General features: G+C 40.1%; 1 protein-coding gene across 6 annotated transcripts in view; it reads left to right on the top strand.

Annotated features, from left to right (window-relative positions):
- The first annotated feature begins 1,580 nt into the window (after nt 1-1,580).
- PALS1 (protein associated with LIN7 1, MAGUK p55 family member) overlaps nt 1,581-18,927 on the top strand; it is a 98,950-nt gene continuing 81,603 nt past the window's right edge. For 3 of the 6 annotated variants that reach the window (XM_012438024.3, XM_012438029.3, XM_012438027.3), the window contains exon 1: nt 1,669-1,782. The gene's annotated coding sequence lies outside the window, so the exon portion shown is untranslated. The other 3 variants (XM_012438026.3, XM_012438025.3, XM_064374973.1) reach the window with 3 other exon arrangements.

An 18,927-nucleotide genomic window follows, 5' to 3' on the forward strand; every position in this document is an offset into this window, starting at 1 on the left:
ACTCGGGAGGCTGAGGCAGGAGAATCACTTCAACCCAGGAGGTGGAGGTTGCAGTGAGCTGAGGTCGTGCTACTGCATTCCAGCCTGGGTGACAAAAGTAAAACTACATCTCAAACAAAAACAAACAAACAAAAGAACTTAGAAAACAAAGTAAGTCACACACACTAACCGTTTTTTTCTTTTGGGGTATGGCTAATGGTTTCTAGGAATCCTGGAGATAAACTATCTGGATTTCAGCTGGGCATTTCACCCGTTCTCATGCCATCTTTGTGGAGGAATACAGGCCAAGACATTTTGGTTGTGCGGTCCATCTGTACTCAAAGCCTACTGAGAAATTTTTGAAGGCAGGAGCATTAAGGTCTTTAGAGGCATGTAGCAGAGTTCTGTCCTCGGCTCTGTCTTACTAAACACTTGGACAGAATGCTGATCAGATTTGAGAAAGCTAACAAATCTGGGAAGGGTAGGCGTCCCGAAGATCTTCACCACCAGGAGCAATGGTTTGCTTCGTTCAGGGCATCACTGTGTCCCTAAGGAGCGACACTAACAACCCATAGGCTGTCCAGAAGAGCGTAATGGGGAAGAATGTGAAAGAACTTGAAAGTCAGGATCTGGGGAGATTGCAAGATGGAAAAATACGGTGGGGCAAAATGAGGAAAATCGTGAGAAATAGCATATCCGCAGGCTTTGAGGGAGTACTGTGCCCCTGGGGGAAACTGCCCCTGGGCTAGAGTCATAGGCAGATTTCGGCCTCATAGAAGGAGAGGTCGATTAACAAACCTTGCACGTGTTCAAAGGTGGGATGGGGTTCCTCGGAAGGTACTATCAAGGCAGAGACCAACCGATGGCTTTATTGCAAGTGTCAAGATACATTTGCTGGCATTTCTCCTTAGAACGTACTCCAATCTGTTCTGACTTTCTCCCGAACCCGCCTGAGTCCTGCCCATTTCAAGGGTGGCACATCCAGGTCCCGAGGGCGCCAGCCGTGCCCGGGGCATGGGCTGGCCTGCGTAACTCTCTGTCCCTTCAGAAGACCCCTGGGAAATAGCTCCAGCCCTTGCCATCCTTGCTTTCTGGTTTTCAGAAGTCAGTGCAGCTGCTGGCTTTCTGGAGTCTTCTGCGGGACACTGCACACATCCAAGTGTTTACGTCATTAAAAAAAAAAAAAAAAACAAATGTTAGATTGTGTGACTAACTTGACAGGACAAGAGGAATACCTTCAAGAGGAATCGTATTTTCTTCAGAAACCGTCATCCAGAGACAGAAGAGCCAAGGGCTGTAAAGCCCCAGGGAAGCCTTAGCGTCTCCACACTACAGAGCCCGCCCGCCAAACCCCGAAGCGGCTCCACAGGGCCAGCCAGCTCCGAGCAGTTCGCGTTTTAAACTTGGAGGCGCGCCAGTGCGCGCACCCGGCGGGAGCTTAGGAGACGACCAATGAACGGGCGCTCTCTCCGCACCGGCTAGGGATTGGGCGAGCCGCTACAGCCTCTCACGGGCGGGGTGGGACTGGGACCCGCGTGCCCGCTGAGCCAGAGTCCCGGGGGCGCGTGCGCGGTCTCGCGGCGGCCGCAGGGGTCGGTCTCGCGCGGTCTAGAGGTGGAGTTGCTGGCGGCTGCGGCGGCGACGGCGGAGGCTGGCTGTGGGGCGGGGACTAAGGATTCTGAGGTGAGGAGTCGGGAGTTTCTGGATTCTTTATCCGGTATTTTAAGGGTCGCCGGAGGGCTGTCGCTTCTGCAGTGCTTAGGAGCGGCCGGGGCGGGAGGCTTGCGGAGCCGGGACGCGGAGGTAAGAGGCGGATTGGCGGCGGCTGGGCTGTGGAGATCTTAATCAACAGGTCTCCGGGAGCGCGGCGGGGGAGGGGCGGCCGGGCTCCCCCTCCCCCACACGCCGCGCAAACTCCGGCAGTCTGGGGACCCCCGGCCGCCAGGCGGGCTTCCTCAGGCGCGGGAGCCGCGGCCGTGGAGGGTGTGAACCCACCCTTTGTCCCTCGGAGCAACGCTGCCTGCGCGGTGGCCGCTCCTTCTCCTTGGCCGGGCATGCACCTTGGCGCGGGCCACAGCCGGACCGGCCGAAGGTGCGGGGGGCGCGGCGGGCAGTGGTCTTTACCCTGCGCCCCCGCCCCGAGGTCGCGACGGGCGGGACTCTCCCGGCCGGGTCGGGGAAATCGACTAGGGAACGCTTTCCTTTAGTAGTCAGAAAGTAGTCAGCGTCCCTCTGCCTGACTCAGCTACTGGTATTCTGCTACTCATTGCGTTCTTAAACACGCAAACAGTTCCTGCTTCCTTGTGACCACTTTTAAATAAAAGCCTAATTTTGTTAATGGTTTCTGATAATTTAAGTTTGCACGTTGAACTTTGAAGCCTGTAAATTGTAACCTACGTTTAATGAAGGTTGGTTTAAACGATCTTTGTAGTAAATTATGTAACTTTCTAAAGATAATAACTCACCTTCTGTTTACTTGATTAATATACAGTAATGTGTTTGGAATGTAGGTTTCGGTCGAAAGGTTTTTTTTGACAGTTTATGCTAAAATTAAAATCTGATGGCTAGGAAGTTTTTAGATGTAGTATGTAGTGTGTGTTTTGTCTCCATACTCGTTTACAATAGTAAGAATCTGGATTTGGAAAGTCAGTTGAACAAAAATTTTGAAATTTTGAGTTGAATGACACAGTGAAAGGTGTTAATATTTCTGATTCAAAAATATGTTTTAATTATAGTTTACTAATTATGCTTTTGGATTATACAGGAGGTTAATTACCTGTTAAATTCTGCAATAGGGACAAATGACGTGTTGGTTATTGGTGTCTTTGAAGTATAAGTATTGGTGGTAATGAAAGTTATTAAATAAGCTTTCTTGAATTATGAACTACCGATTTTTTTTTTTACTAGATCCCCGTGGACATAGTGTATTGTAGATAGGTTTTATAGGCTTTCTATTTGCAGCAGGATGAGCTATTAAATTATAATGTAAGATTTATAGATGAAACAGGCAAAAATAGGAAAAGCAATTCATTATTTTATCTTTAAAAATCCAGTAAATTTGGCCCGGCGCGGTGTTTGACACCTGTAATCCCAGCACTTTGGGAGGCCGATGCGGGTGGATCATTTGAGGTCCGGAGTTCGAGACCAGCCTGGTCAACATGGCAAAACCCCATCTCTACTAAAAATACAAAAAAATTAGCCGGGTGTGGTGGTATAGGCCTGTAATTTCAGCTACTCGAGTAGCTGAGGCAGAAGAATTGCTTGAACCCAGGAGATGGAGGTTGCAGTGAGCTGAGATCACCCCACTGCACTCCAGCCTGGGCAACAGAGTGAGACTCTGTCTCAAAAAAAAAAAAATCGAGTAAATTTTACCAGGTATCTGAATGATTTTTGGCTAGACAGACTTGAACTTGACAAGTCAAGGTGGATTGAATAACAATAACTTGTTTTAGAATATTAAAACGGGAGAGAATATATAAGTTCTACCTGAGGGTGATCAAGTCAGTACAGTGGGTTTAGTTTTTACATGATCTAGAATTATAATCTTGATTAAAAATCTCATCATAGGGGCACATGTTCTCAGGATCTCCTGAGGGCTATGTCATGAAAAAAATTTAAATAAAATTTTATCAGACATTCCAAGAAATTTGATTAATTTTGTATATTACTGAGATTCCCTATTTCTCTGATATTGTCTGATTTCAGGGTGTCTAGAAAAAATAGTATCTTGACATATGTGCTTTAGAATATAATTTTCTTTTCTCTTTGTGAGACAGAGTCTTGCTCTGTCGCCCAGGCTGGAGTGCAGTGGTGTGATCTGGGCTCACTGCAGTCTTCACTTCCCGGGTTCAAGTGATTCTCTTGCCTCAGCCTCCTGAGTAGCTGGGACTACAGGCCCTGGTCACCACACCCTGCTAATTTTTGTATTTTTATTGGAGACAGGGTTTGGCCATGTTGGCTAGGCTGGCCTCGAACTCCTGACCTCAGGTGATCCACCCACCTTGGCCTCCCAGAGTTCTGGGATTACAGGCATGAGCCACTGCTAGAATATAATTTTTTATCATATTCTTACTGAATCATAGGATCGTTGAATTGGAAGTAATCTTAGTGGTTATATAGTCTAACCTCTTCATTTTCCATGAAAAAGAGGCTTGCAGGAGTTAAGTTTAAAATCCATAGTCTGACTGCTAGTGAGTGGCAGACTTGGAGCTACATGCATATACTAAAATGCTTGTCTCCATATTCTAAGTTCAGTGCACTTCTCAGGATGTCTTACTGTTAAATAAACCAGTAAGTTGTCTTCTCCAAATCACTTAACGGGCAGAGTTGATTCTTTCTCTCATGCATTTTTTTCCCTTTTCTTTTTTAGTAACCACTAACCGCAATTCGTTCCCCTACTAAAGGGTTTTCAGTTTTCTAATATTTCAAACAATGTTTAATAAATATCTCTGTGCATGTTTCCTTGAGCACATGTGTGGAGGCTTTCCTAGAATGTATGTATACCTACCTGAATGTATGAGTGACAGTGGCTTCGCATCCTTGCCCACAGTTGGCATTGTAAAATTTAAAAATTTTTGCTAATCTGATGGATGAGAAATGTAATTGCTTCCTTTCTTTAAAAAATATTTAACTCTAATTTACATGAAATTAAATTAACTATTTTCATTGTACGATTCAAACTCAGAGAGTTGTGCAACTACCAAACAACAATTAGTTCCGTCACCTATCCATTAACCTGTTGAAGGACATTTGATTTGTTTTCAGGTTTTTGTGACTGAATAAAGTTGCTGTAAATCTTTGCAAATAGGTTTTGTGTCAACCTAAGTCTTTGTTTCTCTTAAATACCTGTAAATGGAATATGGTAGGTTTAGCCTAATTTTATTAAAAGACCTGTCTGTGATAGACCTAATAAAGGTCTTCAAAGATATCCTAATCCCTGGAACCTGTGAATATGTTTAGTTACATGGCAAAGGCGAATTAAGGTTGCTAATCAGACGACTTTAAAATAGGGAGATTATCTTGAATTATTTGGGTGGTCCCACTCTATCACAAGAATCTTAAAAAGGAAAATGGCAAAAGAGTAGAGTCAAAAAAACATGTAACAATGAAAGCAGGGTCAGAGAGGTGCAGGATTGCTGACTTTGAAGATGGAGGAGAGCAGGCCACAAACTAAGGAATGTGAGTGGTCCCTAGAATCTGGAAGAGACTAGGAAATGGATTACTCTTTAGAGCCTCTGGAAAAGAAAGCAACCCTGTGAGTAATTTTAGCCTAGGGAGGCATATGCCAGACTTCTAACCTATAGAACTGTAAAATAATGTATGTTATATTAAGCCACTAAATTTGTGGCAATTTGTTACATTGTCATAGGAAACTAATACACTGTCAAGCTGTGTTTGAAGTGGCTGAACCACTTTGCATTCCACCAGCAATATATGAGAGGTCCAGTTGCTTTACATTCTCATCAGCCCTTGGTATGGTCAATCTTTAGATTTAGCCATTCTATTAGCATCTCACTGTGATTTTTCTTTGCATTTCCCCCATGACTAAGGATGTTGAGCATTTTTTCATGTGCTTATTTGCCATCTGTATATCTTCTTTGGTAAAGTGTTCGAACCTTTTGCCCATTTTTAAAATGGATTTTCTAATTGCTGAGTTTATTATTATTATTATTATTATTATTATTAGAGATGGTGTCTCACTATGTTTCCCAGGCTGAACTCCTGGGCTCTTCAAAGGCCTTGAACCTGAAAAACAATTAAAAAAAAAAAAGAAAGAAAAAAAAAGAACTCCTGGGCTCAAGTGATTGTCTTGCCTCAGCCTCCCAAAGTGTTGGGATTATAGGCATGAGCCACTGCCCCCAAAATTCTTTATAGTCCTTTATCTTTTGTCAGATAAGTGATTTACAAAGGTTTTCTTCCAGTCTGGCTTGCCTTTTCATCCTCATAACTTCTATACTTCATTACTTTTGAAGTATAGAAGTTTTAAATTTTGAGAAAGACCAAATTATTTTTAAAATTTGGATGTTCTATCTAAGAACTCTTTGTTCAACCCAGGGTCAGAGAGATTGTTCTCCTATTTTGTTTTCCAAGTTTTATATTGTAATTTTATTTTTAGATCTATGTTCCATTTTGAGTTTATTTTTGTATAAAATGAGAGAAGTACAGGTTGAGATTTATTTATTTGTCCAGTTGTTCTATGACTATTTGTTGAAATCACGTGGTCTTTTTCTCATTTGAATTGCCCTTGTCTCTTTGTTAAAAACTGTTTGACTGCATTTGTGTGGGTTTGTTTATGGACTGTTCAATTGATTTATTTTGTCTAACCTTTTTATTTTTATTTATTTATTTTTTTAAATTTAGAGACAGGGTCTCTGTCACTCAGGCTGGAATGCAGTGGTGCTATCTCTGCTTGCTAGAGCCTTGACCTCCCAGGTTCAAGTGATCCTCCCAAGTATCTGGGACCACAGGCACCACCACACCTGACTAATTTTTAAAATTATTTGTAGAGATGAGGTCTTGCTATGTTGCCCAGGCTGTATTATTAAAAAAAAAATATTAAGACAGGGTGTCACTCTGTCACGCAGGCTGGAGTACAGTGGTGTGAATATGGCTCACTGTGGCCTCAGCCTCACAGGCTGAAGCCATCCTCCCACTCTCCCCAGTGGCTGGTACTATAGGTGCGTGCCGCCACACCAGTCCAATTTTTAAAATTTTTTGTAGAGACAGGATCTCCCTATGTTGCTTAAACTGGTCTCGAGCCTCAGAGCACAAGAAATCCTCCCACCTCAGCCTCCCAAAGTGCTAGGATTACAGATGTTAGCCACTGTGCTTGGCCTACTATAGCTTTAAAATAAGTCTTCACATCAGGTAATGTGACTCTTCCAACTATATTATTTTTCAAAATTGTTATGGCTATTTTTAGTTCCTTTGCCTTTCTTTAGGATATATTTAGAATTATCTTGTTGATAATTCATACATTCTGTTGGGATTTTTTATTTTATTTTTTTTCAAGATGGGGTTTTGCCATGTTGGTCAGGCTGGTCTTGAACTCCCGACCTCAGGTGATCCACTCGCCTTGGCCTCCAATGTGTCTGTTGGGATTTTGATTGAGATTGTGTTTAACTTAGATATCAACCTGAAGATAATTGACTCTTAACAATTTGAGTCTTCTGCTTGTGAACATGCTATTTCTGTCCACTTAGGTGAGTGTTGTAGTTTTCAATATGCAGATCTTACAAATACTTTAAGTCTATACCTAAGTAATTTTTTGGTCCTATTGTAAATGGTAATTTCAAAAAATCAGATTCCAGTTGATCACTGATAGTATATAGAAATTAATTTTTGTATATTGACTTATCCTAACCTTTTGCTAAACTCCCAGCTGTAGGAGTTTTTCTTTTTTAATAATTTTTTTTGGAATTTGTTAAGTAGACAGTCATGTTAAAACTTTTCTTTCTAGTCTGTATGCCTTTTATTTCTTTTCCCTAACTTACCATATCGGCTTGGCTAGGAATTCCACTGAGATGTCAAATAGAAGAAGTGAGAAGTAGCATCTTTATCTGGTTCACTTTTTTTTTTTAAAGATAGGGTCTCATTTTGTCCCCAGGCTAAAGTGCAGTGGTGCAACATGGCTTATGGCAGCCTCAACTTTCTGAGCTCAGGTGATTCTCCCATCCCAGCCTCTTGACTAGCTGGGACCCCGGATGGGTGCCACCATTCCCAGCTAATTTTTTGTATTTTTAGTAGAGACAGGGCTTTGCCATGTTGCCCAGGCTGGTCTCTAACTCCTGGGCTCAAGCATTTTACATGTTAGGAGGATTTAAATTTTCTTGATTTATTCTAGAGTTTGTTGTTGGAGGACTCTTATTTAAAATTACTAAATGAGAACCAGGTGTGGTGGTGCATATTGTATGTAGTCCCAGCTACTCAGGAGGCTGAAATCAGAGAATTGCTTGAACCCAGGTGGCTGCAGTGCTCTAGGATCACACCTTTGAATAGCCACTGCACTGCAGCCTGGGCAACACAGTGAGACCTGGTCCCTAAAATTTTTTTTTTGAAAATTACCAATTGAAGAAACAAAATATTATTTGTGTCACTGTAACCAAACATTCTTCATGTTTGGTAGTTTAGATAAGTTGTTCAAATGGACTTGGAGAAGCTAGGCATGGTGTTTTATGCCTGTAATCCCAGCTACTCAGGAGGCTGAGGCAGGAGGATTGCTTGAGCTCAGTTCAAGACTAGCCTGGGTGACAGAGCGAGACCTCTGTCTCAAGTGAATGAATACATGGACCTGGATAATGAATTATATTTTGAATGAAGATAAAATGATATGATTTGGAGGTTTTTACTTAGAATGAAAACCATGGAAGTTTTAAAATAAAAGCAAAGTCCTTCCTTATACCAGAAGATCGAATATAGACTCTTGGTTAATGACATAAATGTTCAGCTTAGAGTACAGAGTAGAATCATTTCAGTAAATTTTTTTTTTTTTAAGAGGTAAGGTCTCACTTGTGTTGCCTAGGGTGGACTTGAACTGCTGGGCAGAAGTGATCCTCCTGCTTCAGCCTCCTCACTAACTGGGACTATAGATGTATGCCACCACACGTGACTCAGTAAATACATTAAATAAAAGTGCAAAGTGAAAAATAAAATAAAATGCTAGTAAGAAAAAGCCAGGCGCCATTTTGTTTTGAACTGAGTATGTTCCTTCATAAGAAATGTGGATGCATGACACATGCTCATTAAATATATTTTGAATTGTGAGATTTTTTCCTTCATCAGTTCAAGCTACAGAAGACAGTTCATTTTTATTTTAGTTAATTATTTTATTTAGAGATGGGATCTTGCACTGTCACCCAGGCTGGAGTACAGTGGCATGATCATAACTCACTATAGCCTCGAACTCCTAGGCTTAAGTGACTCTCCTACTTCAGCCTCCCAAGTCATTGGGATTACTGGTGTATCACTGAACCCCGCCAGGTAACAGTTTAATTATGAAACAGTAACTTCCTAAATCAAGCTTTTTAGTATAAATTTGGGCTAATCATGATATAACATAAAAATGGAGACAATTTGACTTTCTGTCTCATACAATTTTATAGTTTCTTCTTCAGTTACTAGTCTCAAAGACCCTAAACGTTGAAGTTTTTAGGCCTGTAATGTTCTTGGCGTTTTTTGCTCCTTTAAGGCGGGTTTGACAACTTTCTGTAAATATTTTAGTTTTGTAGGCCATATTGTCTCTGTTGCAAGTACTCAGTTCTGTTGTTAGAATGCAGAGGTAGCCAAACAAACGAGCATGACTGTTTTCCAGTAAAACTTACAAAAATAAGATGTGCCTGATTTGACCTCTGGTCTTAGTTTACATATCAACGTTTGTATTTTATTTTTTTGAAATAGAGATGGGGTCTCACTGTGTTCCCCAGGCTGGTCTCAAACTCCTTGACTCAAGTGATCCTCCTACCTTGGCCTCCCAAAATACTGAGATTATAGGCATGAGCCACTGCTCCTGGTCTGCATACCAACTTTTTTTTTTTTTTTTTTGGAGACAGAGTCTCACTCTGTTCCCTGGGTAGGAGTGTAATGGCACAATCGTGGCTCACTGCAGCGTCAGCCTTCTGGGTTCAAGTGATTCTCCTGCCTCAGCCTCTCGAGTAGCTGGGATTATGGCACCTGCCATCATGCCCAGCTAATTTTTGTATTTTTGTGGAGACAAGTGTTCACCATGTTGGCTGGCTGGTCTTGAACTCCTGATCTTAGGTGATCTGACTGCCTCAGCCTCCCAAAGTACTGGGATTACAGGAGTGAGACACCATGCCCAGCCTCATACCAATATTTTAAGGCAAAAAATCAGTAGGAGAAATGACAGTAATTGTAGTCATGTAGTAGAAGGAGCCTTGGGGTATTTATGCTGTAATTCTAGGCCAGGCCTCATTTTTCTCACCTAAGACATGTAACCACCTTGAAAGATGATTGAAAAAATTAAGATATGGAAAGCACCTAGCAAAATGTCTGACACATACTTAAAAAATACTCACTTATTCACTCTTTGTTTCAAGAGTGCACAGTGCTTTGTCACGAACCAACAGATGTGAAATAATTAAGGAGAGTCAGGTTTTTTTTTTACAGTTTGTAGTATAGCTAATAAGTTCATATATTAGGAATTTTAATTATGTCTTTATAGTTGTCTTGAATTATGCTTTTTTGATATAATTCCTTGGCTTCACAATATGAGAAACTTGACACAAAAATTGAGAATTTTGTGTCAAAATTTAATTTTATATTTTGAGAGTTTTACATTGTCACAGAAAAGATTTGAGAATGTCACTTAAAATACATTGTTTTGATGTAAGAAGTAGGCATTCTGTATTTTGCTTGTGTGTTTTAGAAGTGCCTTTGAGATTCCATTCATTTAACATGATTGCTTCTTATGAATGTAGTGAACTAGGTGCTCTGCTAGGACTTGGTTGTACTTAAAAGAGTATCCATATTTAGATGCTAATTTTTATGTTTGAAATATAAGTAAAGCTTCAGAAAGTTGTTTCTTCTGAGTTTCTATCAAGATAAAGCTGTTCTATTTTGTTTTTTTTTTTTTGAAGTTGGTTGAGATTCACTAGAGCCATCTTATGGCACACAAATGGGTCACATCCTACAATTTGAAAACCACTGATGTAAATAGACCTTTTTCCAAGAGACTGTTCATCATTTCATTTAAAATTCAGCTTGTCCACCTACTCTTCTTTCCTCTAGGAAAATTTTTCCTAGTCAGTTGTTTCTTTCCTCAGTCAATTGTTTCTTCAATTGGTAATTTTCAAAAAAAAATTTAGGGACCAGGTCTCACTGTGTTGCCCAGGCTGCAGTGCAGTGGCTATTCAAAGGTGTGATCCTAGAGCACTGCAGCCACCTGGGTTCATACCTTCCTATTGGCAATAACATTTTAGTTGTTAAAATTTTATAAAAGTATGCATTAATTTATTCTTTTTTGTAACTCAATCTGTAATTGAGGGCTGTGACTATCATTTGATGTTCGTTTATGCTCTGAAGTACTAGACACTCAAATATTTATGGACCAAAAAGATCTGGAAGAAAATAAGTTATGCATTAAACAGTGGTTCTTCTGTCTTAGTATTGGAAATCACATTGTCTCACATTGAAAACTGTATAAACTCCAGTTTATGTATACTGGACATGCAAATTTAGCTGTCTAATATTAGATAAAAAATTATAGTATTAAACAGGTTGTTTTTTGACTGATAGTCATCTGGGTCCTTCCTCTGAAACACACATACTGTTCATACAATATGCAGAGATTCATGGAAATTAGGTCATGAACTCCAGATACAAACCACTGATCCAGGTGATTCCTCAACTATATAAATGACCTGCAAATGTTTTTCACAATAATGATTCACATAAGGGTAATCAGTACATACTTAAATGAAAATAAATTTTATAGTTTTTGTAGGCATCTTAAAGGAATCTTATCCTTCTATATTTTATACGTTATCCTTTTATACTTAAAATTTATAGCAAGATTGAGATTGGTAGTTCATTTGACCAAATCACAATACTTTCTGCTTTTCGCTCTTACCCAGAGTTGTATCCCTTGCTGTGTCTGTTAATGTGTTATGCAGTATGCTGTATCCTTTGTATATATTTCTTTAATATTAACAGTACATTTTAAGTTCATTGTCAGCATTCTCCTTTTTACATATAAGGAAATTGAGGCTCAGAGAGATTAAATATTTTATCCATAGTTCTATTATAAATGTTAGAAGGGATTTGAATTCCTTTTATGTGATCCCAAAGCCCTTGGCTTTTCTGCTTTATGTATAAGATAGCCTGCCTTAAGACTTATTTTAACATTGTCTTTTTGGTAAGATTAGAAACTTTTTGATGAAAGCCATTTTCCACTTTACCTAGTATTTTAAAAATGTGCATGAGGCTGGGCTCAGTGGCTCATGCCTGAAATCTCAACGCTTTGGGAGGGCGAGGAAGGAGGACTGCTTGAGCCCAGGAGTTTGAGACCAAACTGGGCAACATAGTGGGACCCCATCTCTACAAAAATTATAAAAATTAGCTGGATACGATGGTGTGCACTTGAAGTCCCAGCTACGCGGGAGGCTAAGGTGAGAGGATTGCTTGAGCCTGGGAGGCAGAGGCTGCAGTGAACCATGATGGCACCATTGTACTCCAGCCTGGCCAACAGAATGAGAACCTGTCTCAAAAAAAAAGGTACTTAAATTAAAGTGAAGAACTTTGAGCCTGTAAATTGTAAATAAGCTCCTTAAGGGTAGGGTAGGGGTTGTATTTTTTTTTTCTTAGTATCTCAGCACTTAATATGACTGTGATACAATAAGAAATATATATTTGGTCTTTGTCCCTAGCAACTGACTTAGAGCTTCTGAATCTCTTGGAATTTCCTTAAGCATAGAAGTGAAAAGAGAGTCTTTTGTTTGAATGAGGGTGATAAGAGCATCTTTTAATTTTTTTTTTTTTGAGATGGCTGTGTGAATTTATACATGGTGTGTGCGCACACGCATATACTCTGTCATATTTGTTGGGAATCATTTTCCAGTATTTCTATTTGTCTCTTATTTGTGGTAGCTTTTATTATAGAAGTTGTTAACTCTTTTTTTCTATTTTCTTTCTTTTCTTTTTTTTTTTTTTTGAGACAGATTCTGGCCCTTTTGCCCAGGCTGGAGTGCAGTGGCACGCCATCTTGGCTCACTGCAACCTCTGCCTCCAGGTTCAAACGATTCTCCTGCCTCAGCCTCCTGAGTAGCTGGGATTACAGGCACTTGCCACCATGCCTAGCTAATTTTTGTGTTTTTAGTAGAGACAGGATTTCACCATGCTGGCCAGGTTGGTCTCAAACTCCTGACCTTGTGATCCGCCTGCCTGGGCTTCCCAAAGTGCTAGGGTTACAGGTGTGAGCCACTGCGCCCAACCAAGAGTGTCTTTTGTTTAAATGAATCCACTCTTGGCAGGCCCCTAGATAGCTTCAGCTTAGGGGGCTGGTTGCCAGAAAGATCAAGGCATGGGGCCCTACCTCCAACCACTGGGAAGGCAAAGAGGGGCTAGAGATAGCCAGTCACCAATGGCCAGTATTTTAATCATGCCTATCTGATTAAACTTCCATAAAAGATCCTAAATAACAGTGTTTGGAGAGATTCTGAATTGGTGAATATTTCAAGGTGCGGGGAGGCTGGTTTGACTGGAGAAGGCATGGAAGCTCCACCACATTCCCCTAAACCTTGCTCTTTGCATCTCTTTCATTTGGCTATTCCTGATTTGTATCCTTTATAATAAACCAGTCATAGTAAGTAAAGTGGCTTTCTGAGTTCTGGGGCTGTTCAAGCATATTATTTTATTTTTGTTTTTTTTAGATACAGAGTCTTGCTCTGTCACCCAGGCTGGAATATGGCAGCATGATCATAGCTCACTGCAACCTTCAACTCCTGGGCTCAGATAGGCATGCACCACCATACCTAGCTAATTTTATTTTTATTTCTTGTAGAGATGAGGTCTTACTGTGCTGCCCAAGTTGGTCTTCAACTCCTGGTCTACAGCAATCCTCCACCCTTGGCCTCCCAAAGTGCTGGGATTATGGGAGTTAGCCACTGTGCTAACTCTCAGTTTGACTCAAGAATTACTCTGATGTGTTTTTCAGTAGGTCATTTACACAACACATTTTAAAGTAGGCTTTAAAAATGACATAGCTAGGCCAGGTGCAGTGGCTTATGCCTGTAATCTCAGCAATTTGGGAGGCTGAGGCAAGAGGACTGCTTGAACCCAGGAGTTCCAGACTCTCCTGGACAACATAGTGGGACCCTGTACCTACAAAAAATACAAAAAATTAACTGGATGTGCATTCCTGTAGTCCCAGCTACTTGAGAGGCTGAGGTGGGAGGATTACCTAAGCCCAGGAAGTGGAGGCTGTGGTGAGCCATGATCGTGCTGCTGCTCTCCAGTCAGGGCAACAATGGTGAGACCCTGTCGGGAAAGAAAGAAAAAAAAAAGACATAGTTTCCAGTGTTCAGTTTCATTATGGTGATTAAAAATCTTATGTTTGGATAAAGCAGTTGTTTAATTTTACTAATGTCAGTGTGTTTGTGTTAATATTTTGTTTCTTTTTTTTTTTTTTCATTTTGAATAATGGATGTCTTTTGTGTCTTTCTTGGGGCTTGTATTCTTTTCCCGCCTTTACAAGTTTTCTTAGGATGCTCTTCCTCTACAAGTAACTCCTGTGACATTTTCTACAGTTTTAGTATGGCATTTACCAAGTAGCACTGTATTGGTTTTTTTCTTTTTTCGTTCTTTGAGATAGAGTTTTGCTCTTGTTGCCTAGACTGGAGTGCAATGGCGTGGTTTCAGCTCACTGCAACCTCCGCCTCCTGGGTTCAAGCGATTCTCCTGTCTCGACCTCTTTGAGTAGCTGGAATTACAGGTGCCCACCACCACGCCCAGCTAATTTTTTTGTTTTTAGTAGAGGTGGGGTTTCACCATGTTGGCCAGGCTGGTCTTGAACTCCTGACCTCAGGTGATCTACCTGCCTTGGCCTCCCAAAGTTCTGGGTACGGGTGTGAGCCACCGTGCCCAGCTTGTATTGTTTTTTTATTTGTTTATTTACTTATCTGATATTTATACTAGATTTTAAGTTTTTCTGTTTTTGAGATGGAGTTTTGCACTTTTTGCCCAGGCTGGAGTGCAATGGCATGAACTCGGCTCACCGAAACCTCCACCTCCCAAGTTGTGGTTCACCTGCCTCAGCCTTCCAAGTAGCTGGGATTACAGGCATGTGCCACAATGCCCGGCTAATTTTGCATTTTTAGTAGAGATGGGATTTCTCCATGTTGGTCAGGCTGGTCTCAAACTCCCAACCTCAGGTGATCTGCCCACCTCGGCCTCACAAAGTGCTGGGATTACAGGCGTGAGCCACTGTGCCCGGCGATTTTAAGTTTCTTAAAAATAAGCATTCTGCCTCAGCAGCCTTTTTCTTGACGATGACCATCCAAGTTTTTTTATACCAAGTGAGTACTTACCTTGTTGAATGAAAAGGTAGTTTTAGCTTAGTTAACTCTTCTTCCTGTTAGATTTTGTAGTATAGTAATCGTATAGATAGACCTTTTATTCTTATTTTTTGTTTATAAGAATATCCTCATATGCTTTCCTCCCCTATAAGACTGTCTGGTCAAAATCAGAACCCTCAGTCAGCAGTACTACAATAATAAAAGTTAATTGTACTCTAAACCTGTTGACATTTGTGTTCTTGTTAGCTTTCCTTTCTTATCAGATTTTTCTTTTTCCCTTTTCTACTGATACAGTCTCACTTGTGGTCCTGAAATATTCTCTATTTTCACTGCTTCAGTTTAATTTATAGATAGCACCAGATATGAGTCCTTATTAGTTCTGATAACTCTGAAATGGTTGTTTTGTATTTCTTCAGTGACAAGCAAACTATCTCCCCGCTTTAATTGCCAGTGTTTTTGATTTGCATACTAATGAGCAATCTAGGTGAAGGTAATTATCTACTAATTTGCTAACCTTTGGAACATACTTTTTTCTCTAGTAAGCTGTAAATCACTTGAAGTTAGAAGTTGGAATCTCTTATAATGCTTTTTTAGAGGCCTGACACTTCAGACGCCTGTTTCTGGGAAGGTAATTGATTAAAGGGAATAGAGAAAATCTACATGGAGTACTTGGAGAGCAAAGCAATAGCCGTGAGTTTGTCATTGTGAGTTATTAACATAATGAAAGAATAAATGCAATTAATTCAAGAAAGATGTTCAGGAAAAAAGAAGAAGAAGAAGAAAGAATAAATGCAATCAGAATCATGAACCTGACATTATGTTTTAAAGTATTAGAGGTCCCTTTTGGAATTTTTCATGTAATCTTTTATTCCTTTGGTAAACTGCTTTCTTACATATTAAAATTAAAAATGTAATATATTTCTATTTGTGTGGTAGAGGAATTCCTAAAGAGTCATGACCCTAATGATCGCATAAGTGATTTATTTAAAAATTCTTATTTTATTGTTGCACTGCTTATGAAATTGTTTAGGGCTTGAGAGATAACACTTCGATTACTTTTCTTTGTTTAAAGGTTCCAGAACTCTCGAAAGGGTTTTGTTCCTGCTATTTTGTTTTGTTTTGTTTTTTTGAGACAGAGTCTTGCTCTGTTGCCCAGGCTGTAGTGCAACAGCACAATCGCAGCTCACTTCAACCTCTGCCCCCGATGTTCAAACAGTTCTCCTGCCTCAGCCTCCCTAGTAGCTGGGATTACAGGTGCCTGCCACTACACCTGGCTAATTTTGTATTTTTAGTAGAGAAGGGTTTCACCATGTTGGCCAGGCTGGTCTGGAACTCCTGACCTCAAGTGATCCATCCGCCTTGGCCTCCCAAAGTGCTGGGATTACAGATAGGTGTTAGGCTCTGTGCTGGCCAACTGCTGCCGTTTTCTACAGACTTTAAGAAGTAAGTATAATTTAAAGTTTATATATTTGTTTGTTTTCAGAAAAGCAATATATTTGTGTTTTTTCCTCAAATTATAAATGCAGCACATACTTTTTTGTGTGTGAATATTTTGTAAGATATACAAATAGTACAGAAGTGGAAAGCAGGAACTGTTATCCTCATTTTTCAGAGAGATTAGTTGAAAACAATATTGTATATATTCTTCTGAATATTTTGTTAATAACTTTATAAACATCTTCTATGTATATTCATAAAAATGGGGTGGTATATAAACACTGCTCTGAAGCTTGCTTTTTTCACTTTTCATGTTAGTTCATAAAGAGCTTCATGCTCTAGTAGCCACATTTAAAAGTAAAAAGACCAGTCTATTAAAAAAAAAAAGGGTAAAAAGAAACAGTGAAATTAATTTTAACAGTGTATTTTATTTAATACAATAAAGGTAAATGAAAATTATTACCATTTCACATGTAAATATAAAATTTAAAAAATGAGATACTTCCTTTTTTTTCTTTCTTTCTTATTTTGGAGATGGGGTCTCGCTCTGTTGCCCAGGCTAGAGTGTGGTGGTGCGATCTTGGCTCATTGCAACCTCTGCCTCCCAGATTCAAGAGATTCTGAGACGTGCCTCAGCCTTCCAGGTAGCTGGGATTATAGGCATACGCTACCACACCTGGCTAATTTTTGTATTTTAGTAGAGATGGGATTTTGCCATGTTGGCCAAGCTGGTCATGAACTCCTGACCTCAAATGATCAGCCTGCCTCGGCCACCCAAAATGCTGGGATTAAGGATGTGAGTTACCAGCTTGGCCTACATCTTTTTTAAAATACTGAATCTTTGAAATTCATTGTATATTTTATACTCATGGCATGTCTCAATTAGAAGGATAAATTTTCATTGGAAATACTTGAACTGTATTTAGGTTGTATTAAGTTCACAGCTGAAAAAGTAGTTTCACATACCCAAATTGTTCCAGAAATATGTAAAAGTTTTCTAATAATAGATCAAGTATGTTTTTAAATTTAAGTTAATTAAAATTGAATAAAACTTAAAATTCAGTTACTCTAGCCACATTTCAAGTACTCACTATGCACATGTGGCTACTGCCTTTCTTGTTTGACAGTGTAGCTTTAACAGCTTCACAGTATTCCATTATATGGATTTTACTATAATTTATTCAGTTTTTCTCCTGATGGGCATTTAAGCACCTACTCTACTTTTGGTGTTTGGAGCATTCTGAATTTGGAATATTTTGATTGGGGATACTCTATCCATACAAATAATGTGACAGTGGACATCCTTACAGAAATATATTGTATAGGATAAATTTCTGGAAGAGGAATAGATAAATCAAAGGTGTATTTATTTATTTATTTATTTTGATACAGAGTCTTGCTGTTATCAACCCAGGCTGGAGTGCAGTGGCACAATTTAGGCTCACTGCAACCTCCACCTCCCAGGTTCCAGCAATTCTCCTGCCTCAGCCTCCTGAGTAGCTGAGATTACAGGGGCCTACCACCATGCCTGGTTAATTTTTGTATTTTTAGTAGAGACAGGGTTCCACCATGTTGACCAGGCTGGTCTCGAACTCCTGACCTCAGGTGATCCATCCACATTGGCCTCCCAGAGTGCTGGGATTACAGGCGTGAGCCACTGCACCCAGCCCAAACGTTTATTTTTAAATTCCGCTAGATAATGCAAAATTATCCTTCAGAAACACTGTACAGTTTTATAGAGTCAGCAGTATACAGTGTTTGTTTTTCTATGTTGTTCCCAACACTGGACATCATTGTTGACCCACACAGATACACATAACCTTATACCAAAAAAAAAAACAAACAAAAAATCCCTATACCATAGTAGTAATTTTTACGTATTTATGCTATGGTGATTTTTCCCCTACTCTATATTGGAAGAAAAGGGTCCCTCTTACTGTAAATATTTCCTTGGGGAGAACAACAAAAAGGCAGAACCAGAAGTCATTAGAAGCTGTGAGACATTCAGGTTGGATTCAAGGAAGCAAAGGAATATGTGATCCTCGGCCGGGCACAGTGGCTCACGCCTGTAATCCCAGCACTTTGGGAGGCTGAGGCGGGCAGATCATGAGGTCAGGAGTTTGAGACCAGCCTGACCAACATGGTGAAACGCCATCTCTACTAAAAATAGAAAAATTAGCCGGGTTTGGTGGCAAATGCCTGTAATCCCAGCTACTTGGGCATGAGAATCACTTGAACCTGTAGGGTGGAGGTTGAGGTGAACCGAGATTGCACCATTGCACTCCAGCATGGGCAACAAAAGCAAAACTCTGTATTAAAAAAACAAAAACATTATGTGATCCTCAAAGAGGATATAATCTGCCCTGGTGCCAAGTAAATCAAGGTATCAAAAAATTTACCTCCGTGTACGCTTTCTCAGGAAGCTATTGAAGAGCTCCCAACAAGAGGGGAGTAGATGAAGAAAGAGAAGAGAGGTGAGAGG

Source organism: Aotus nancymaae, unplaced genomic scaffold (genome assembly GCF_030222135.1).
Source record: "Aotus nancymaae isolate 86718 unplaced genomic scaffold, 86718_ANA_hifiasm-v0.15.2.pri h1tg000011l, whole genome shotgun sequence".
In the NCBI taxonomy this organism is placed as follows: Eukaryota; Metazoa; Chordata; class Mammalia; order Primates; family Aotidae; genus Aotus; species Aotus nancymaae.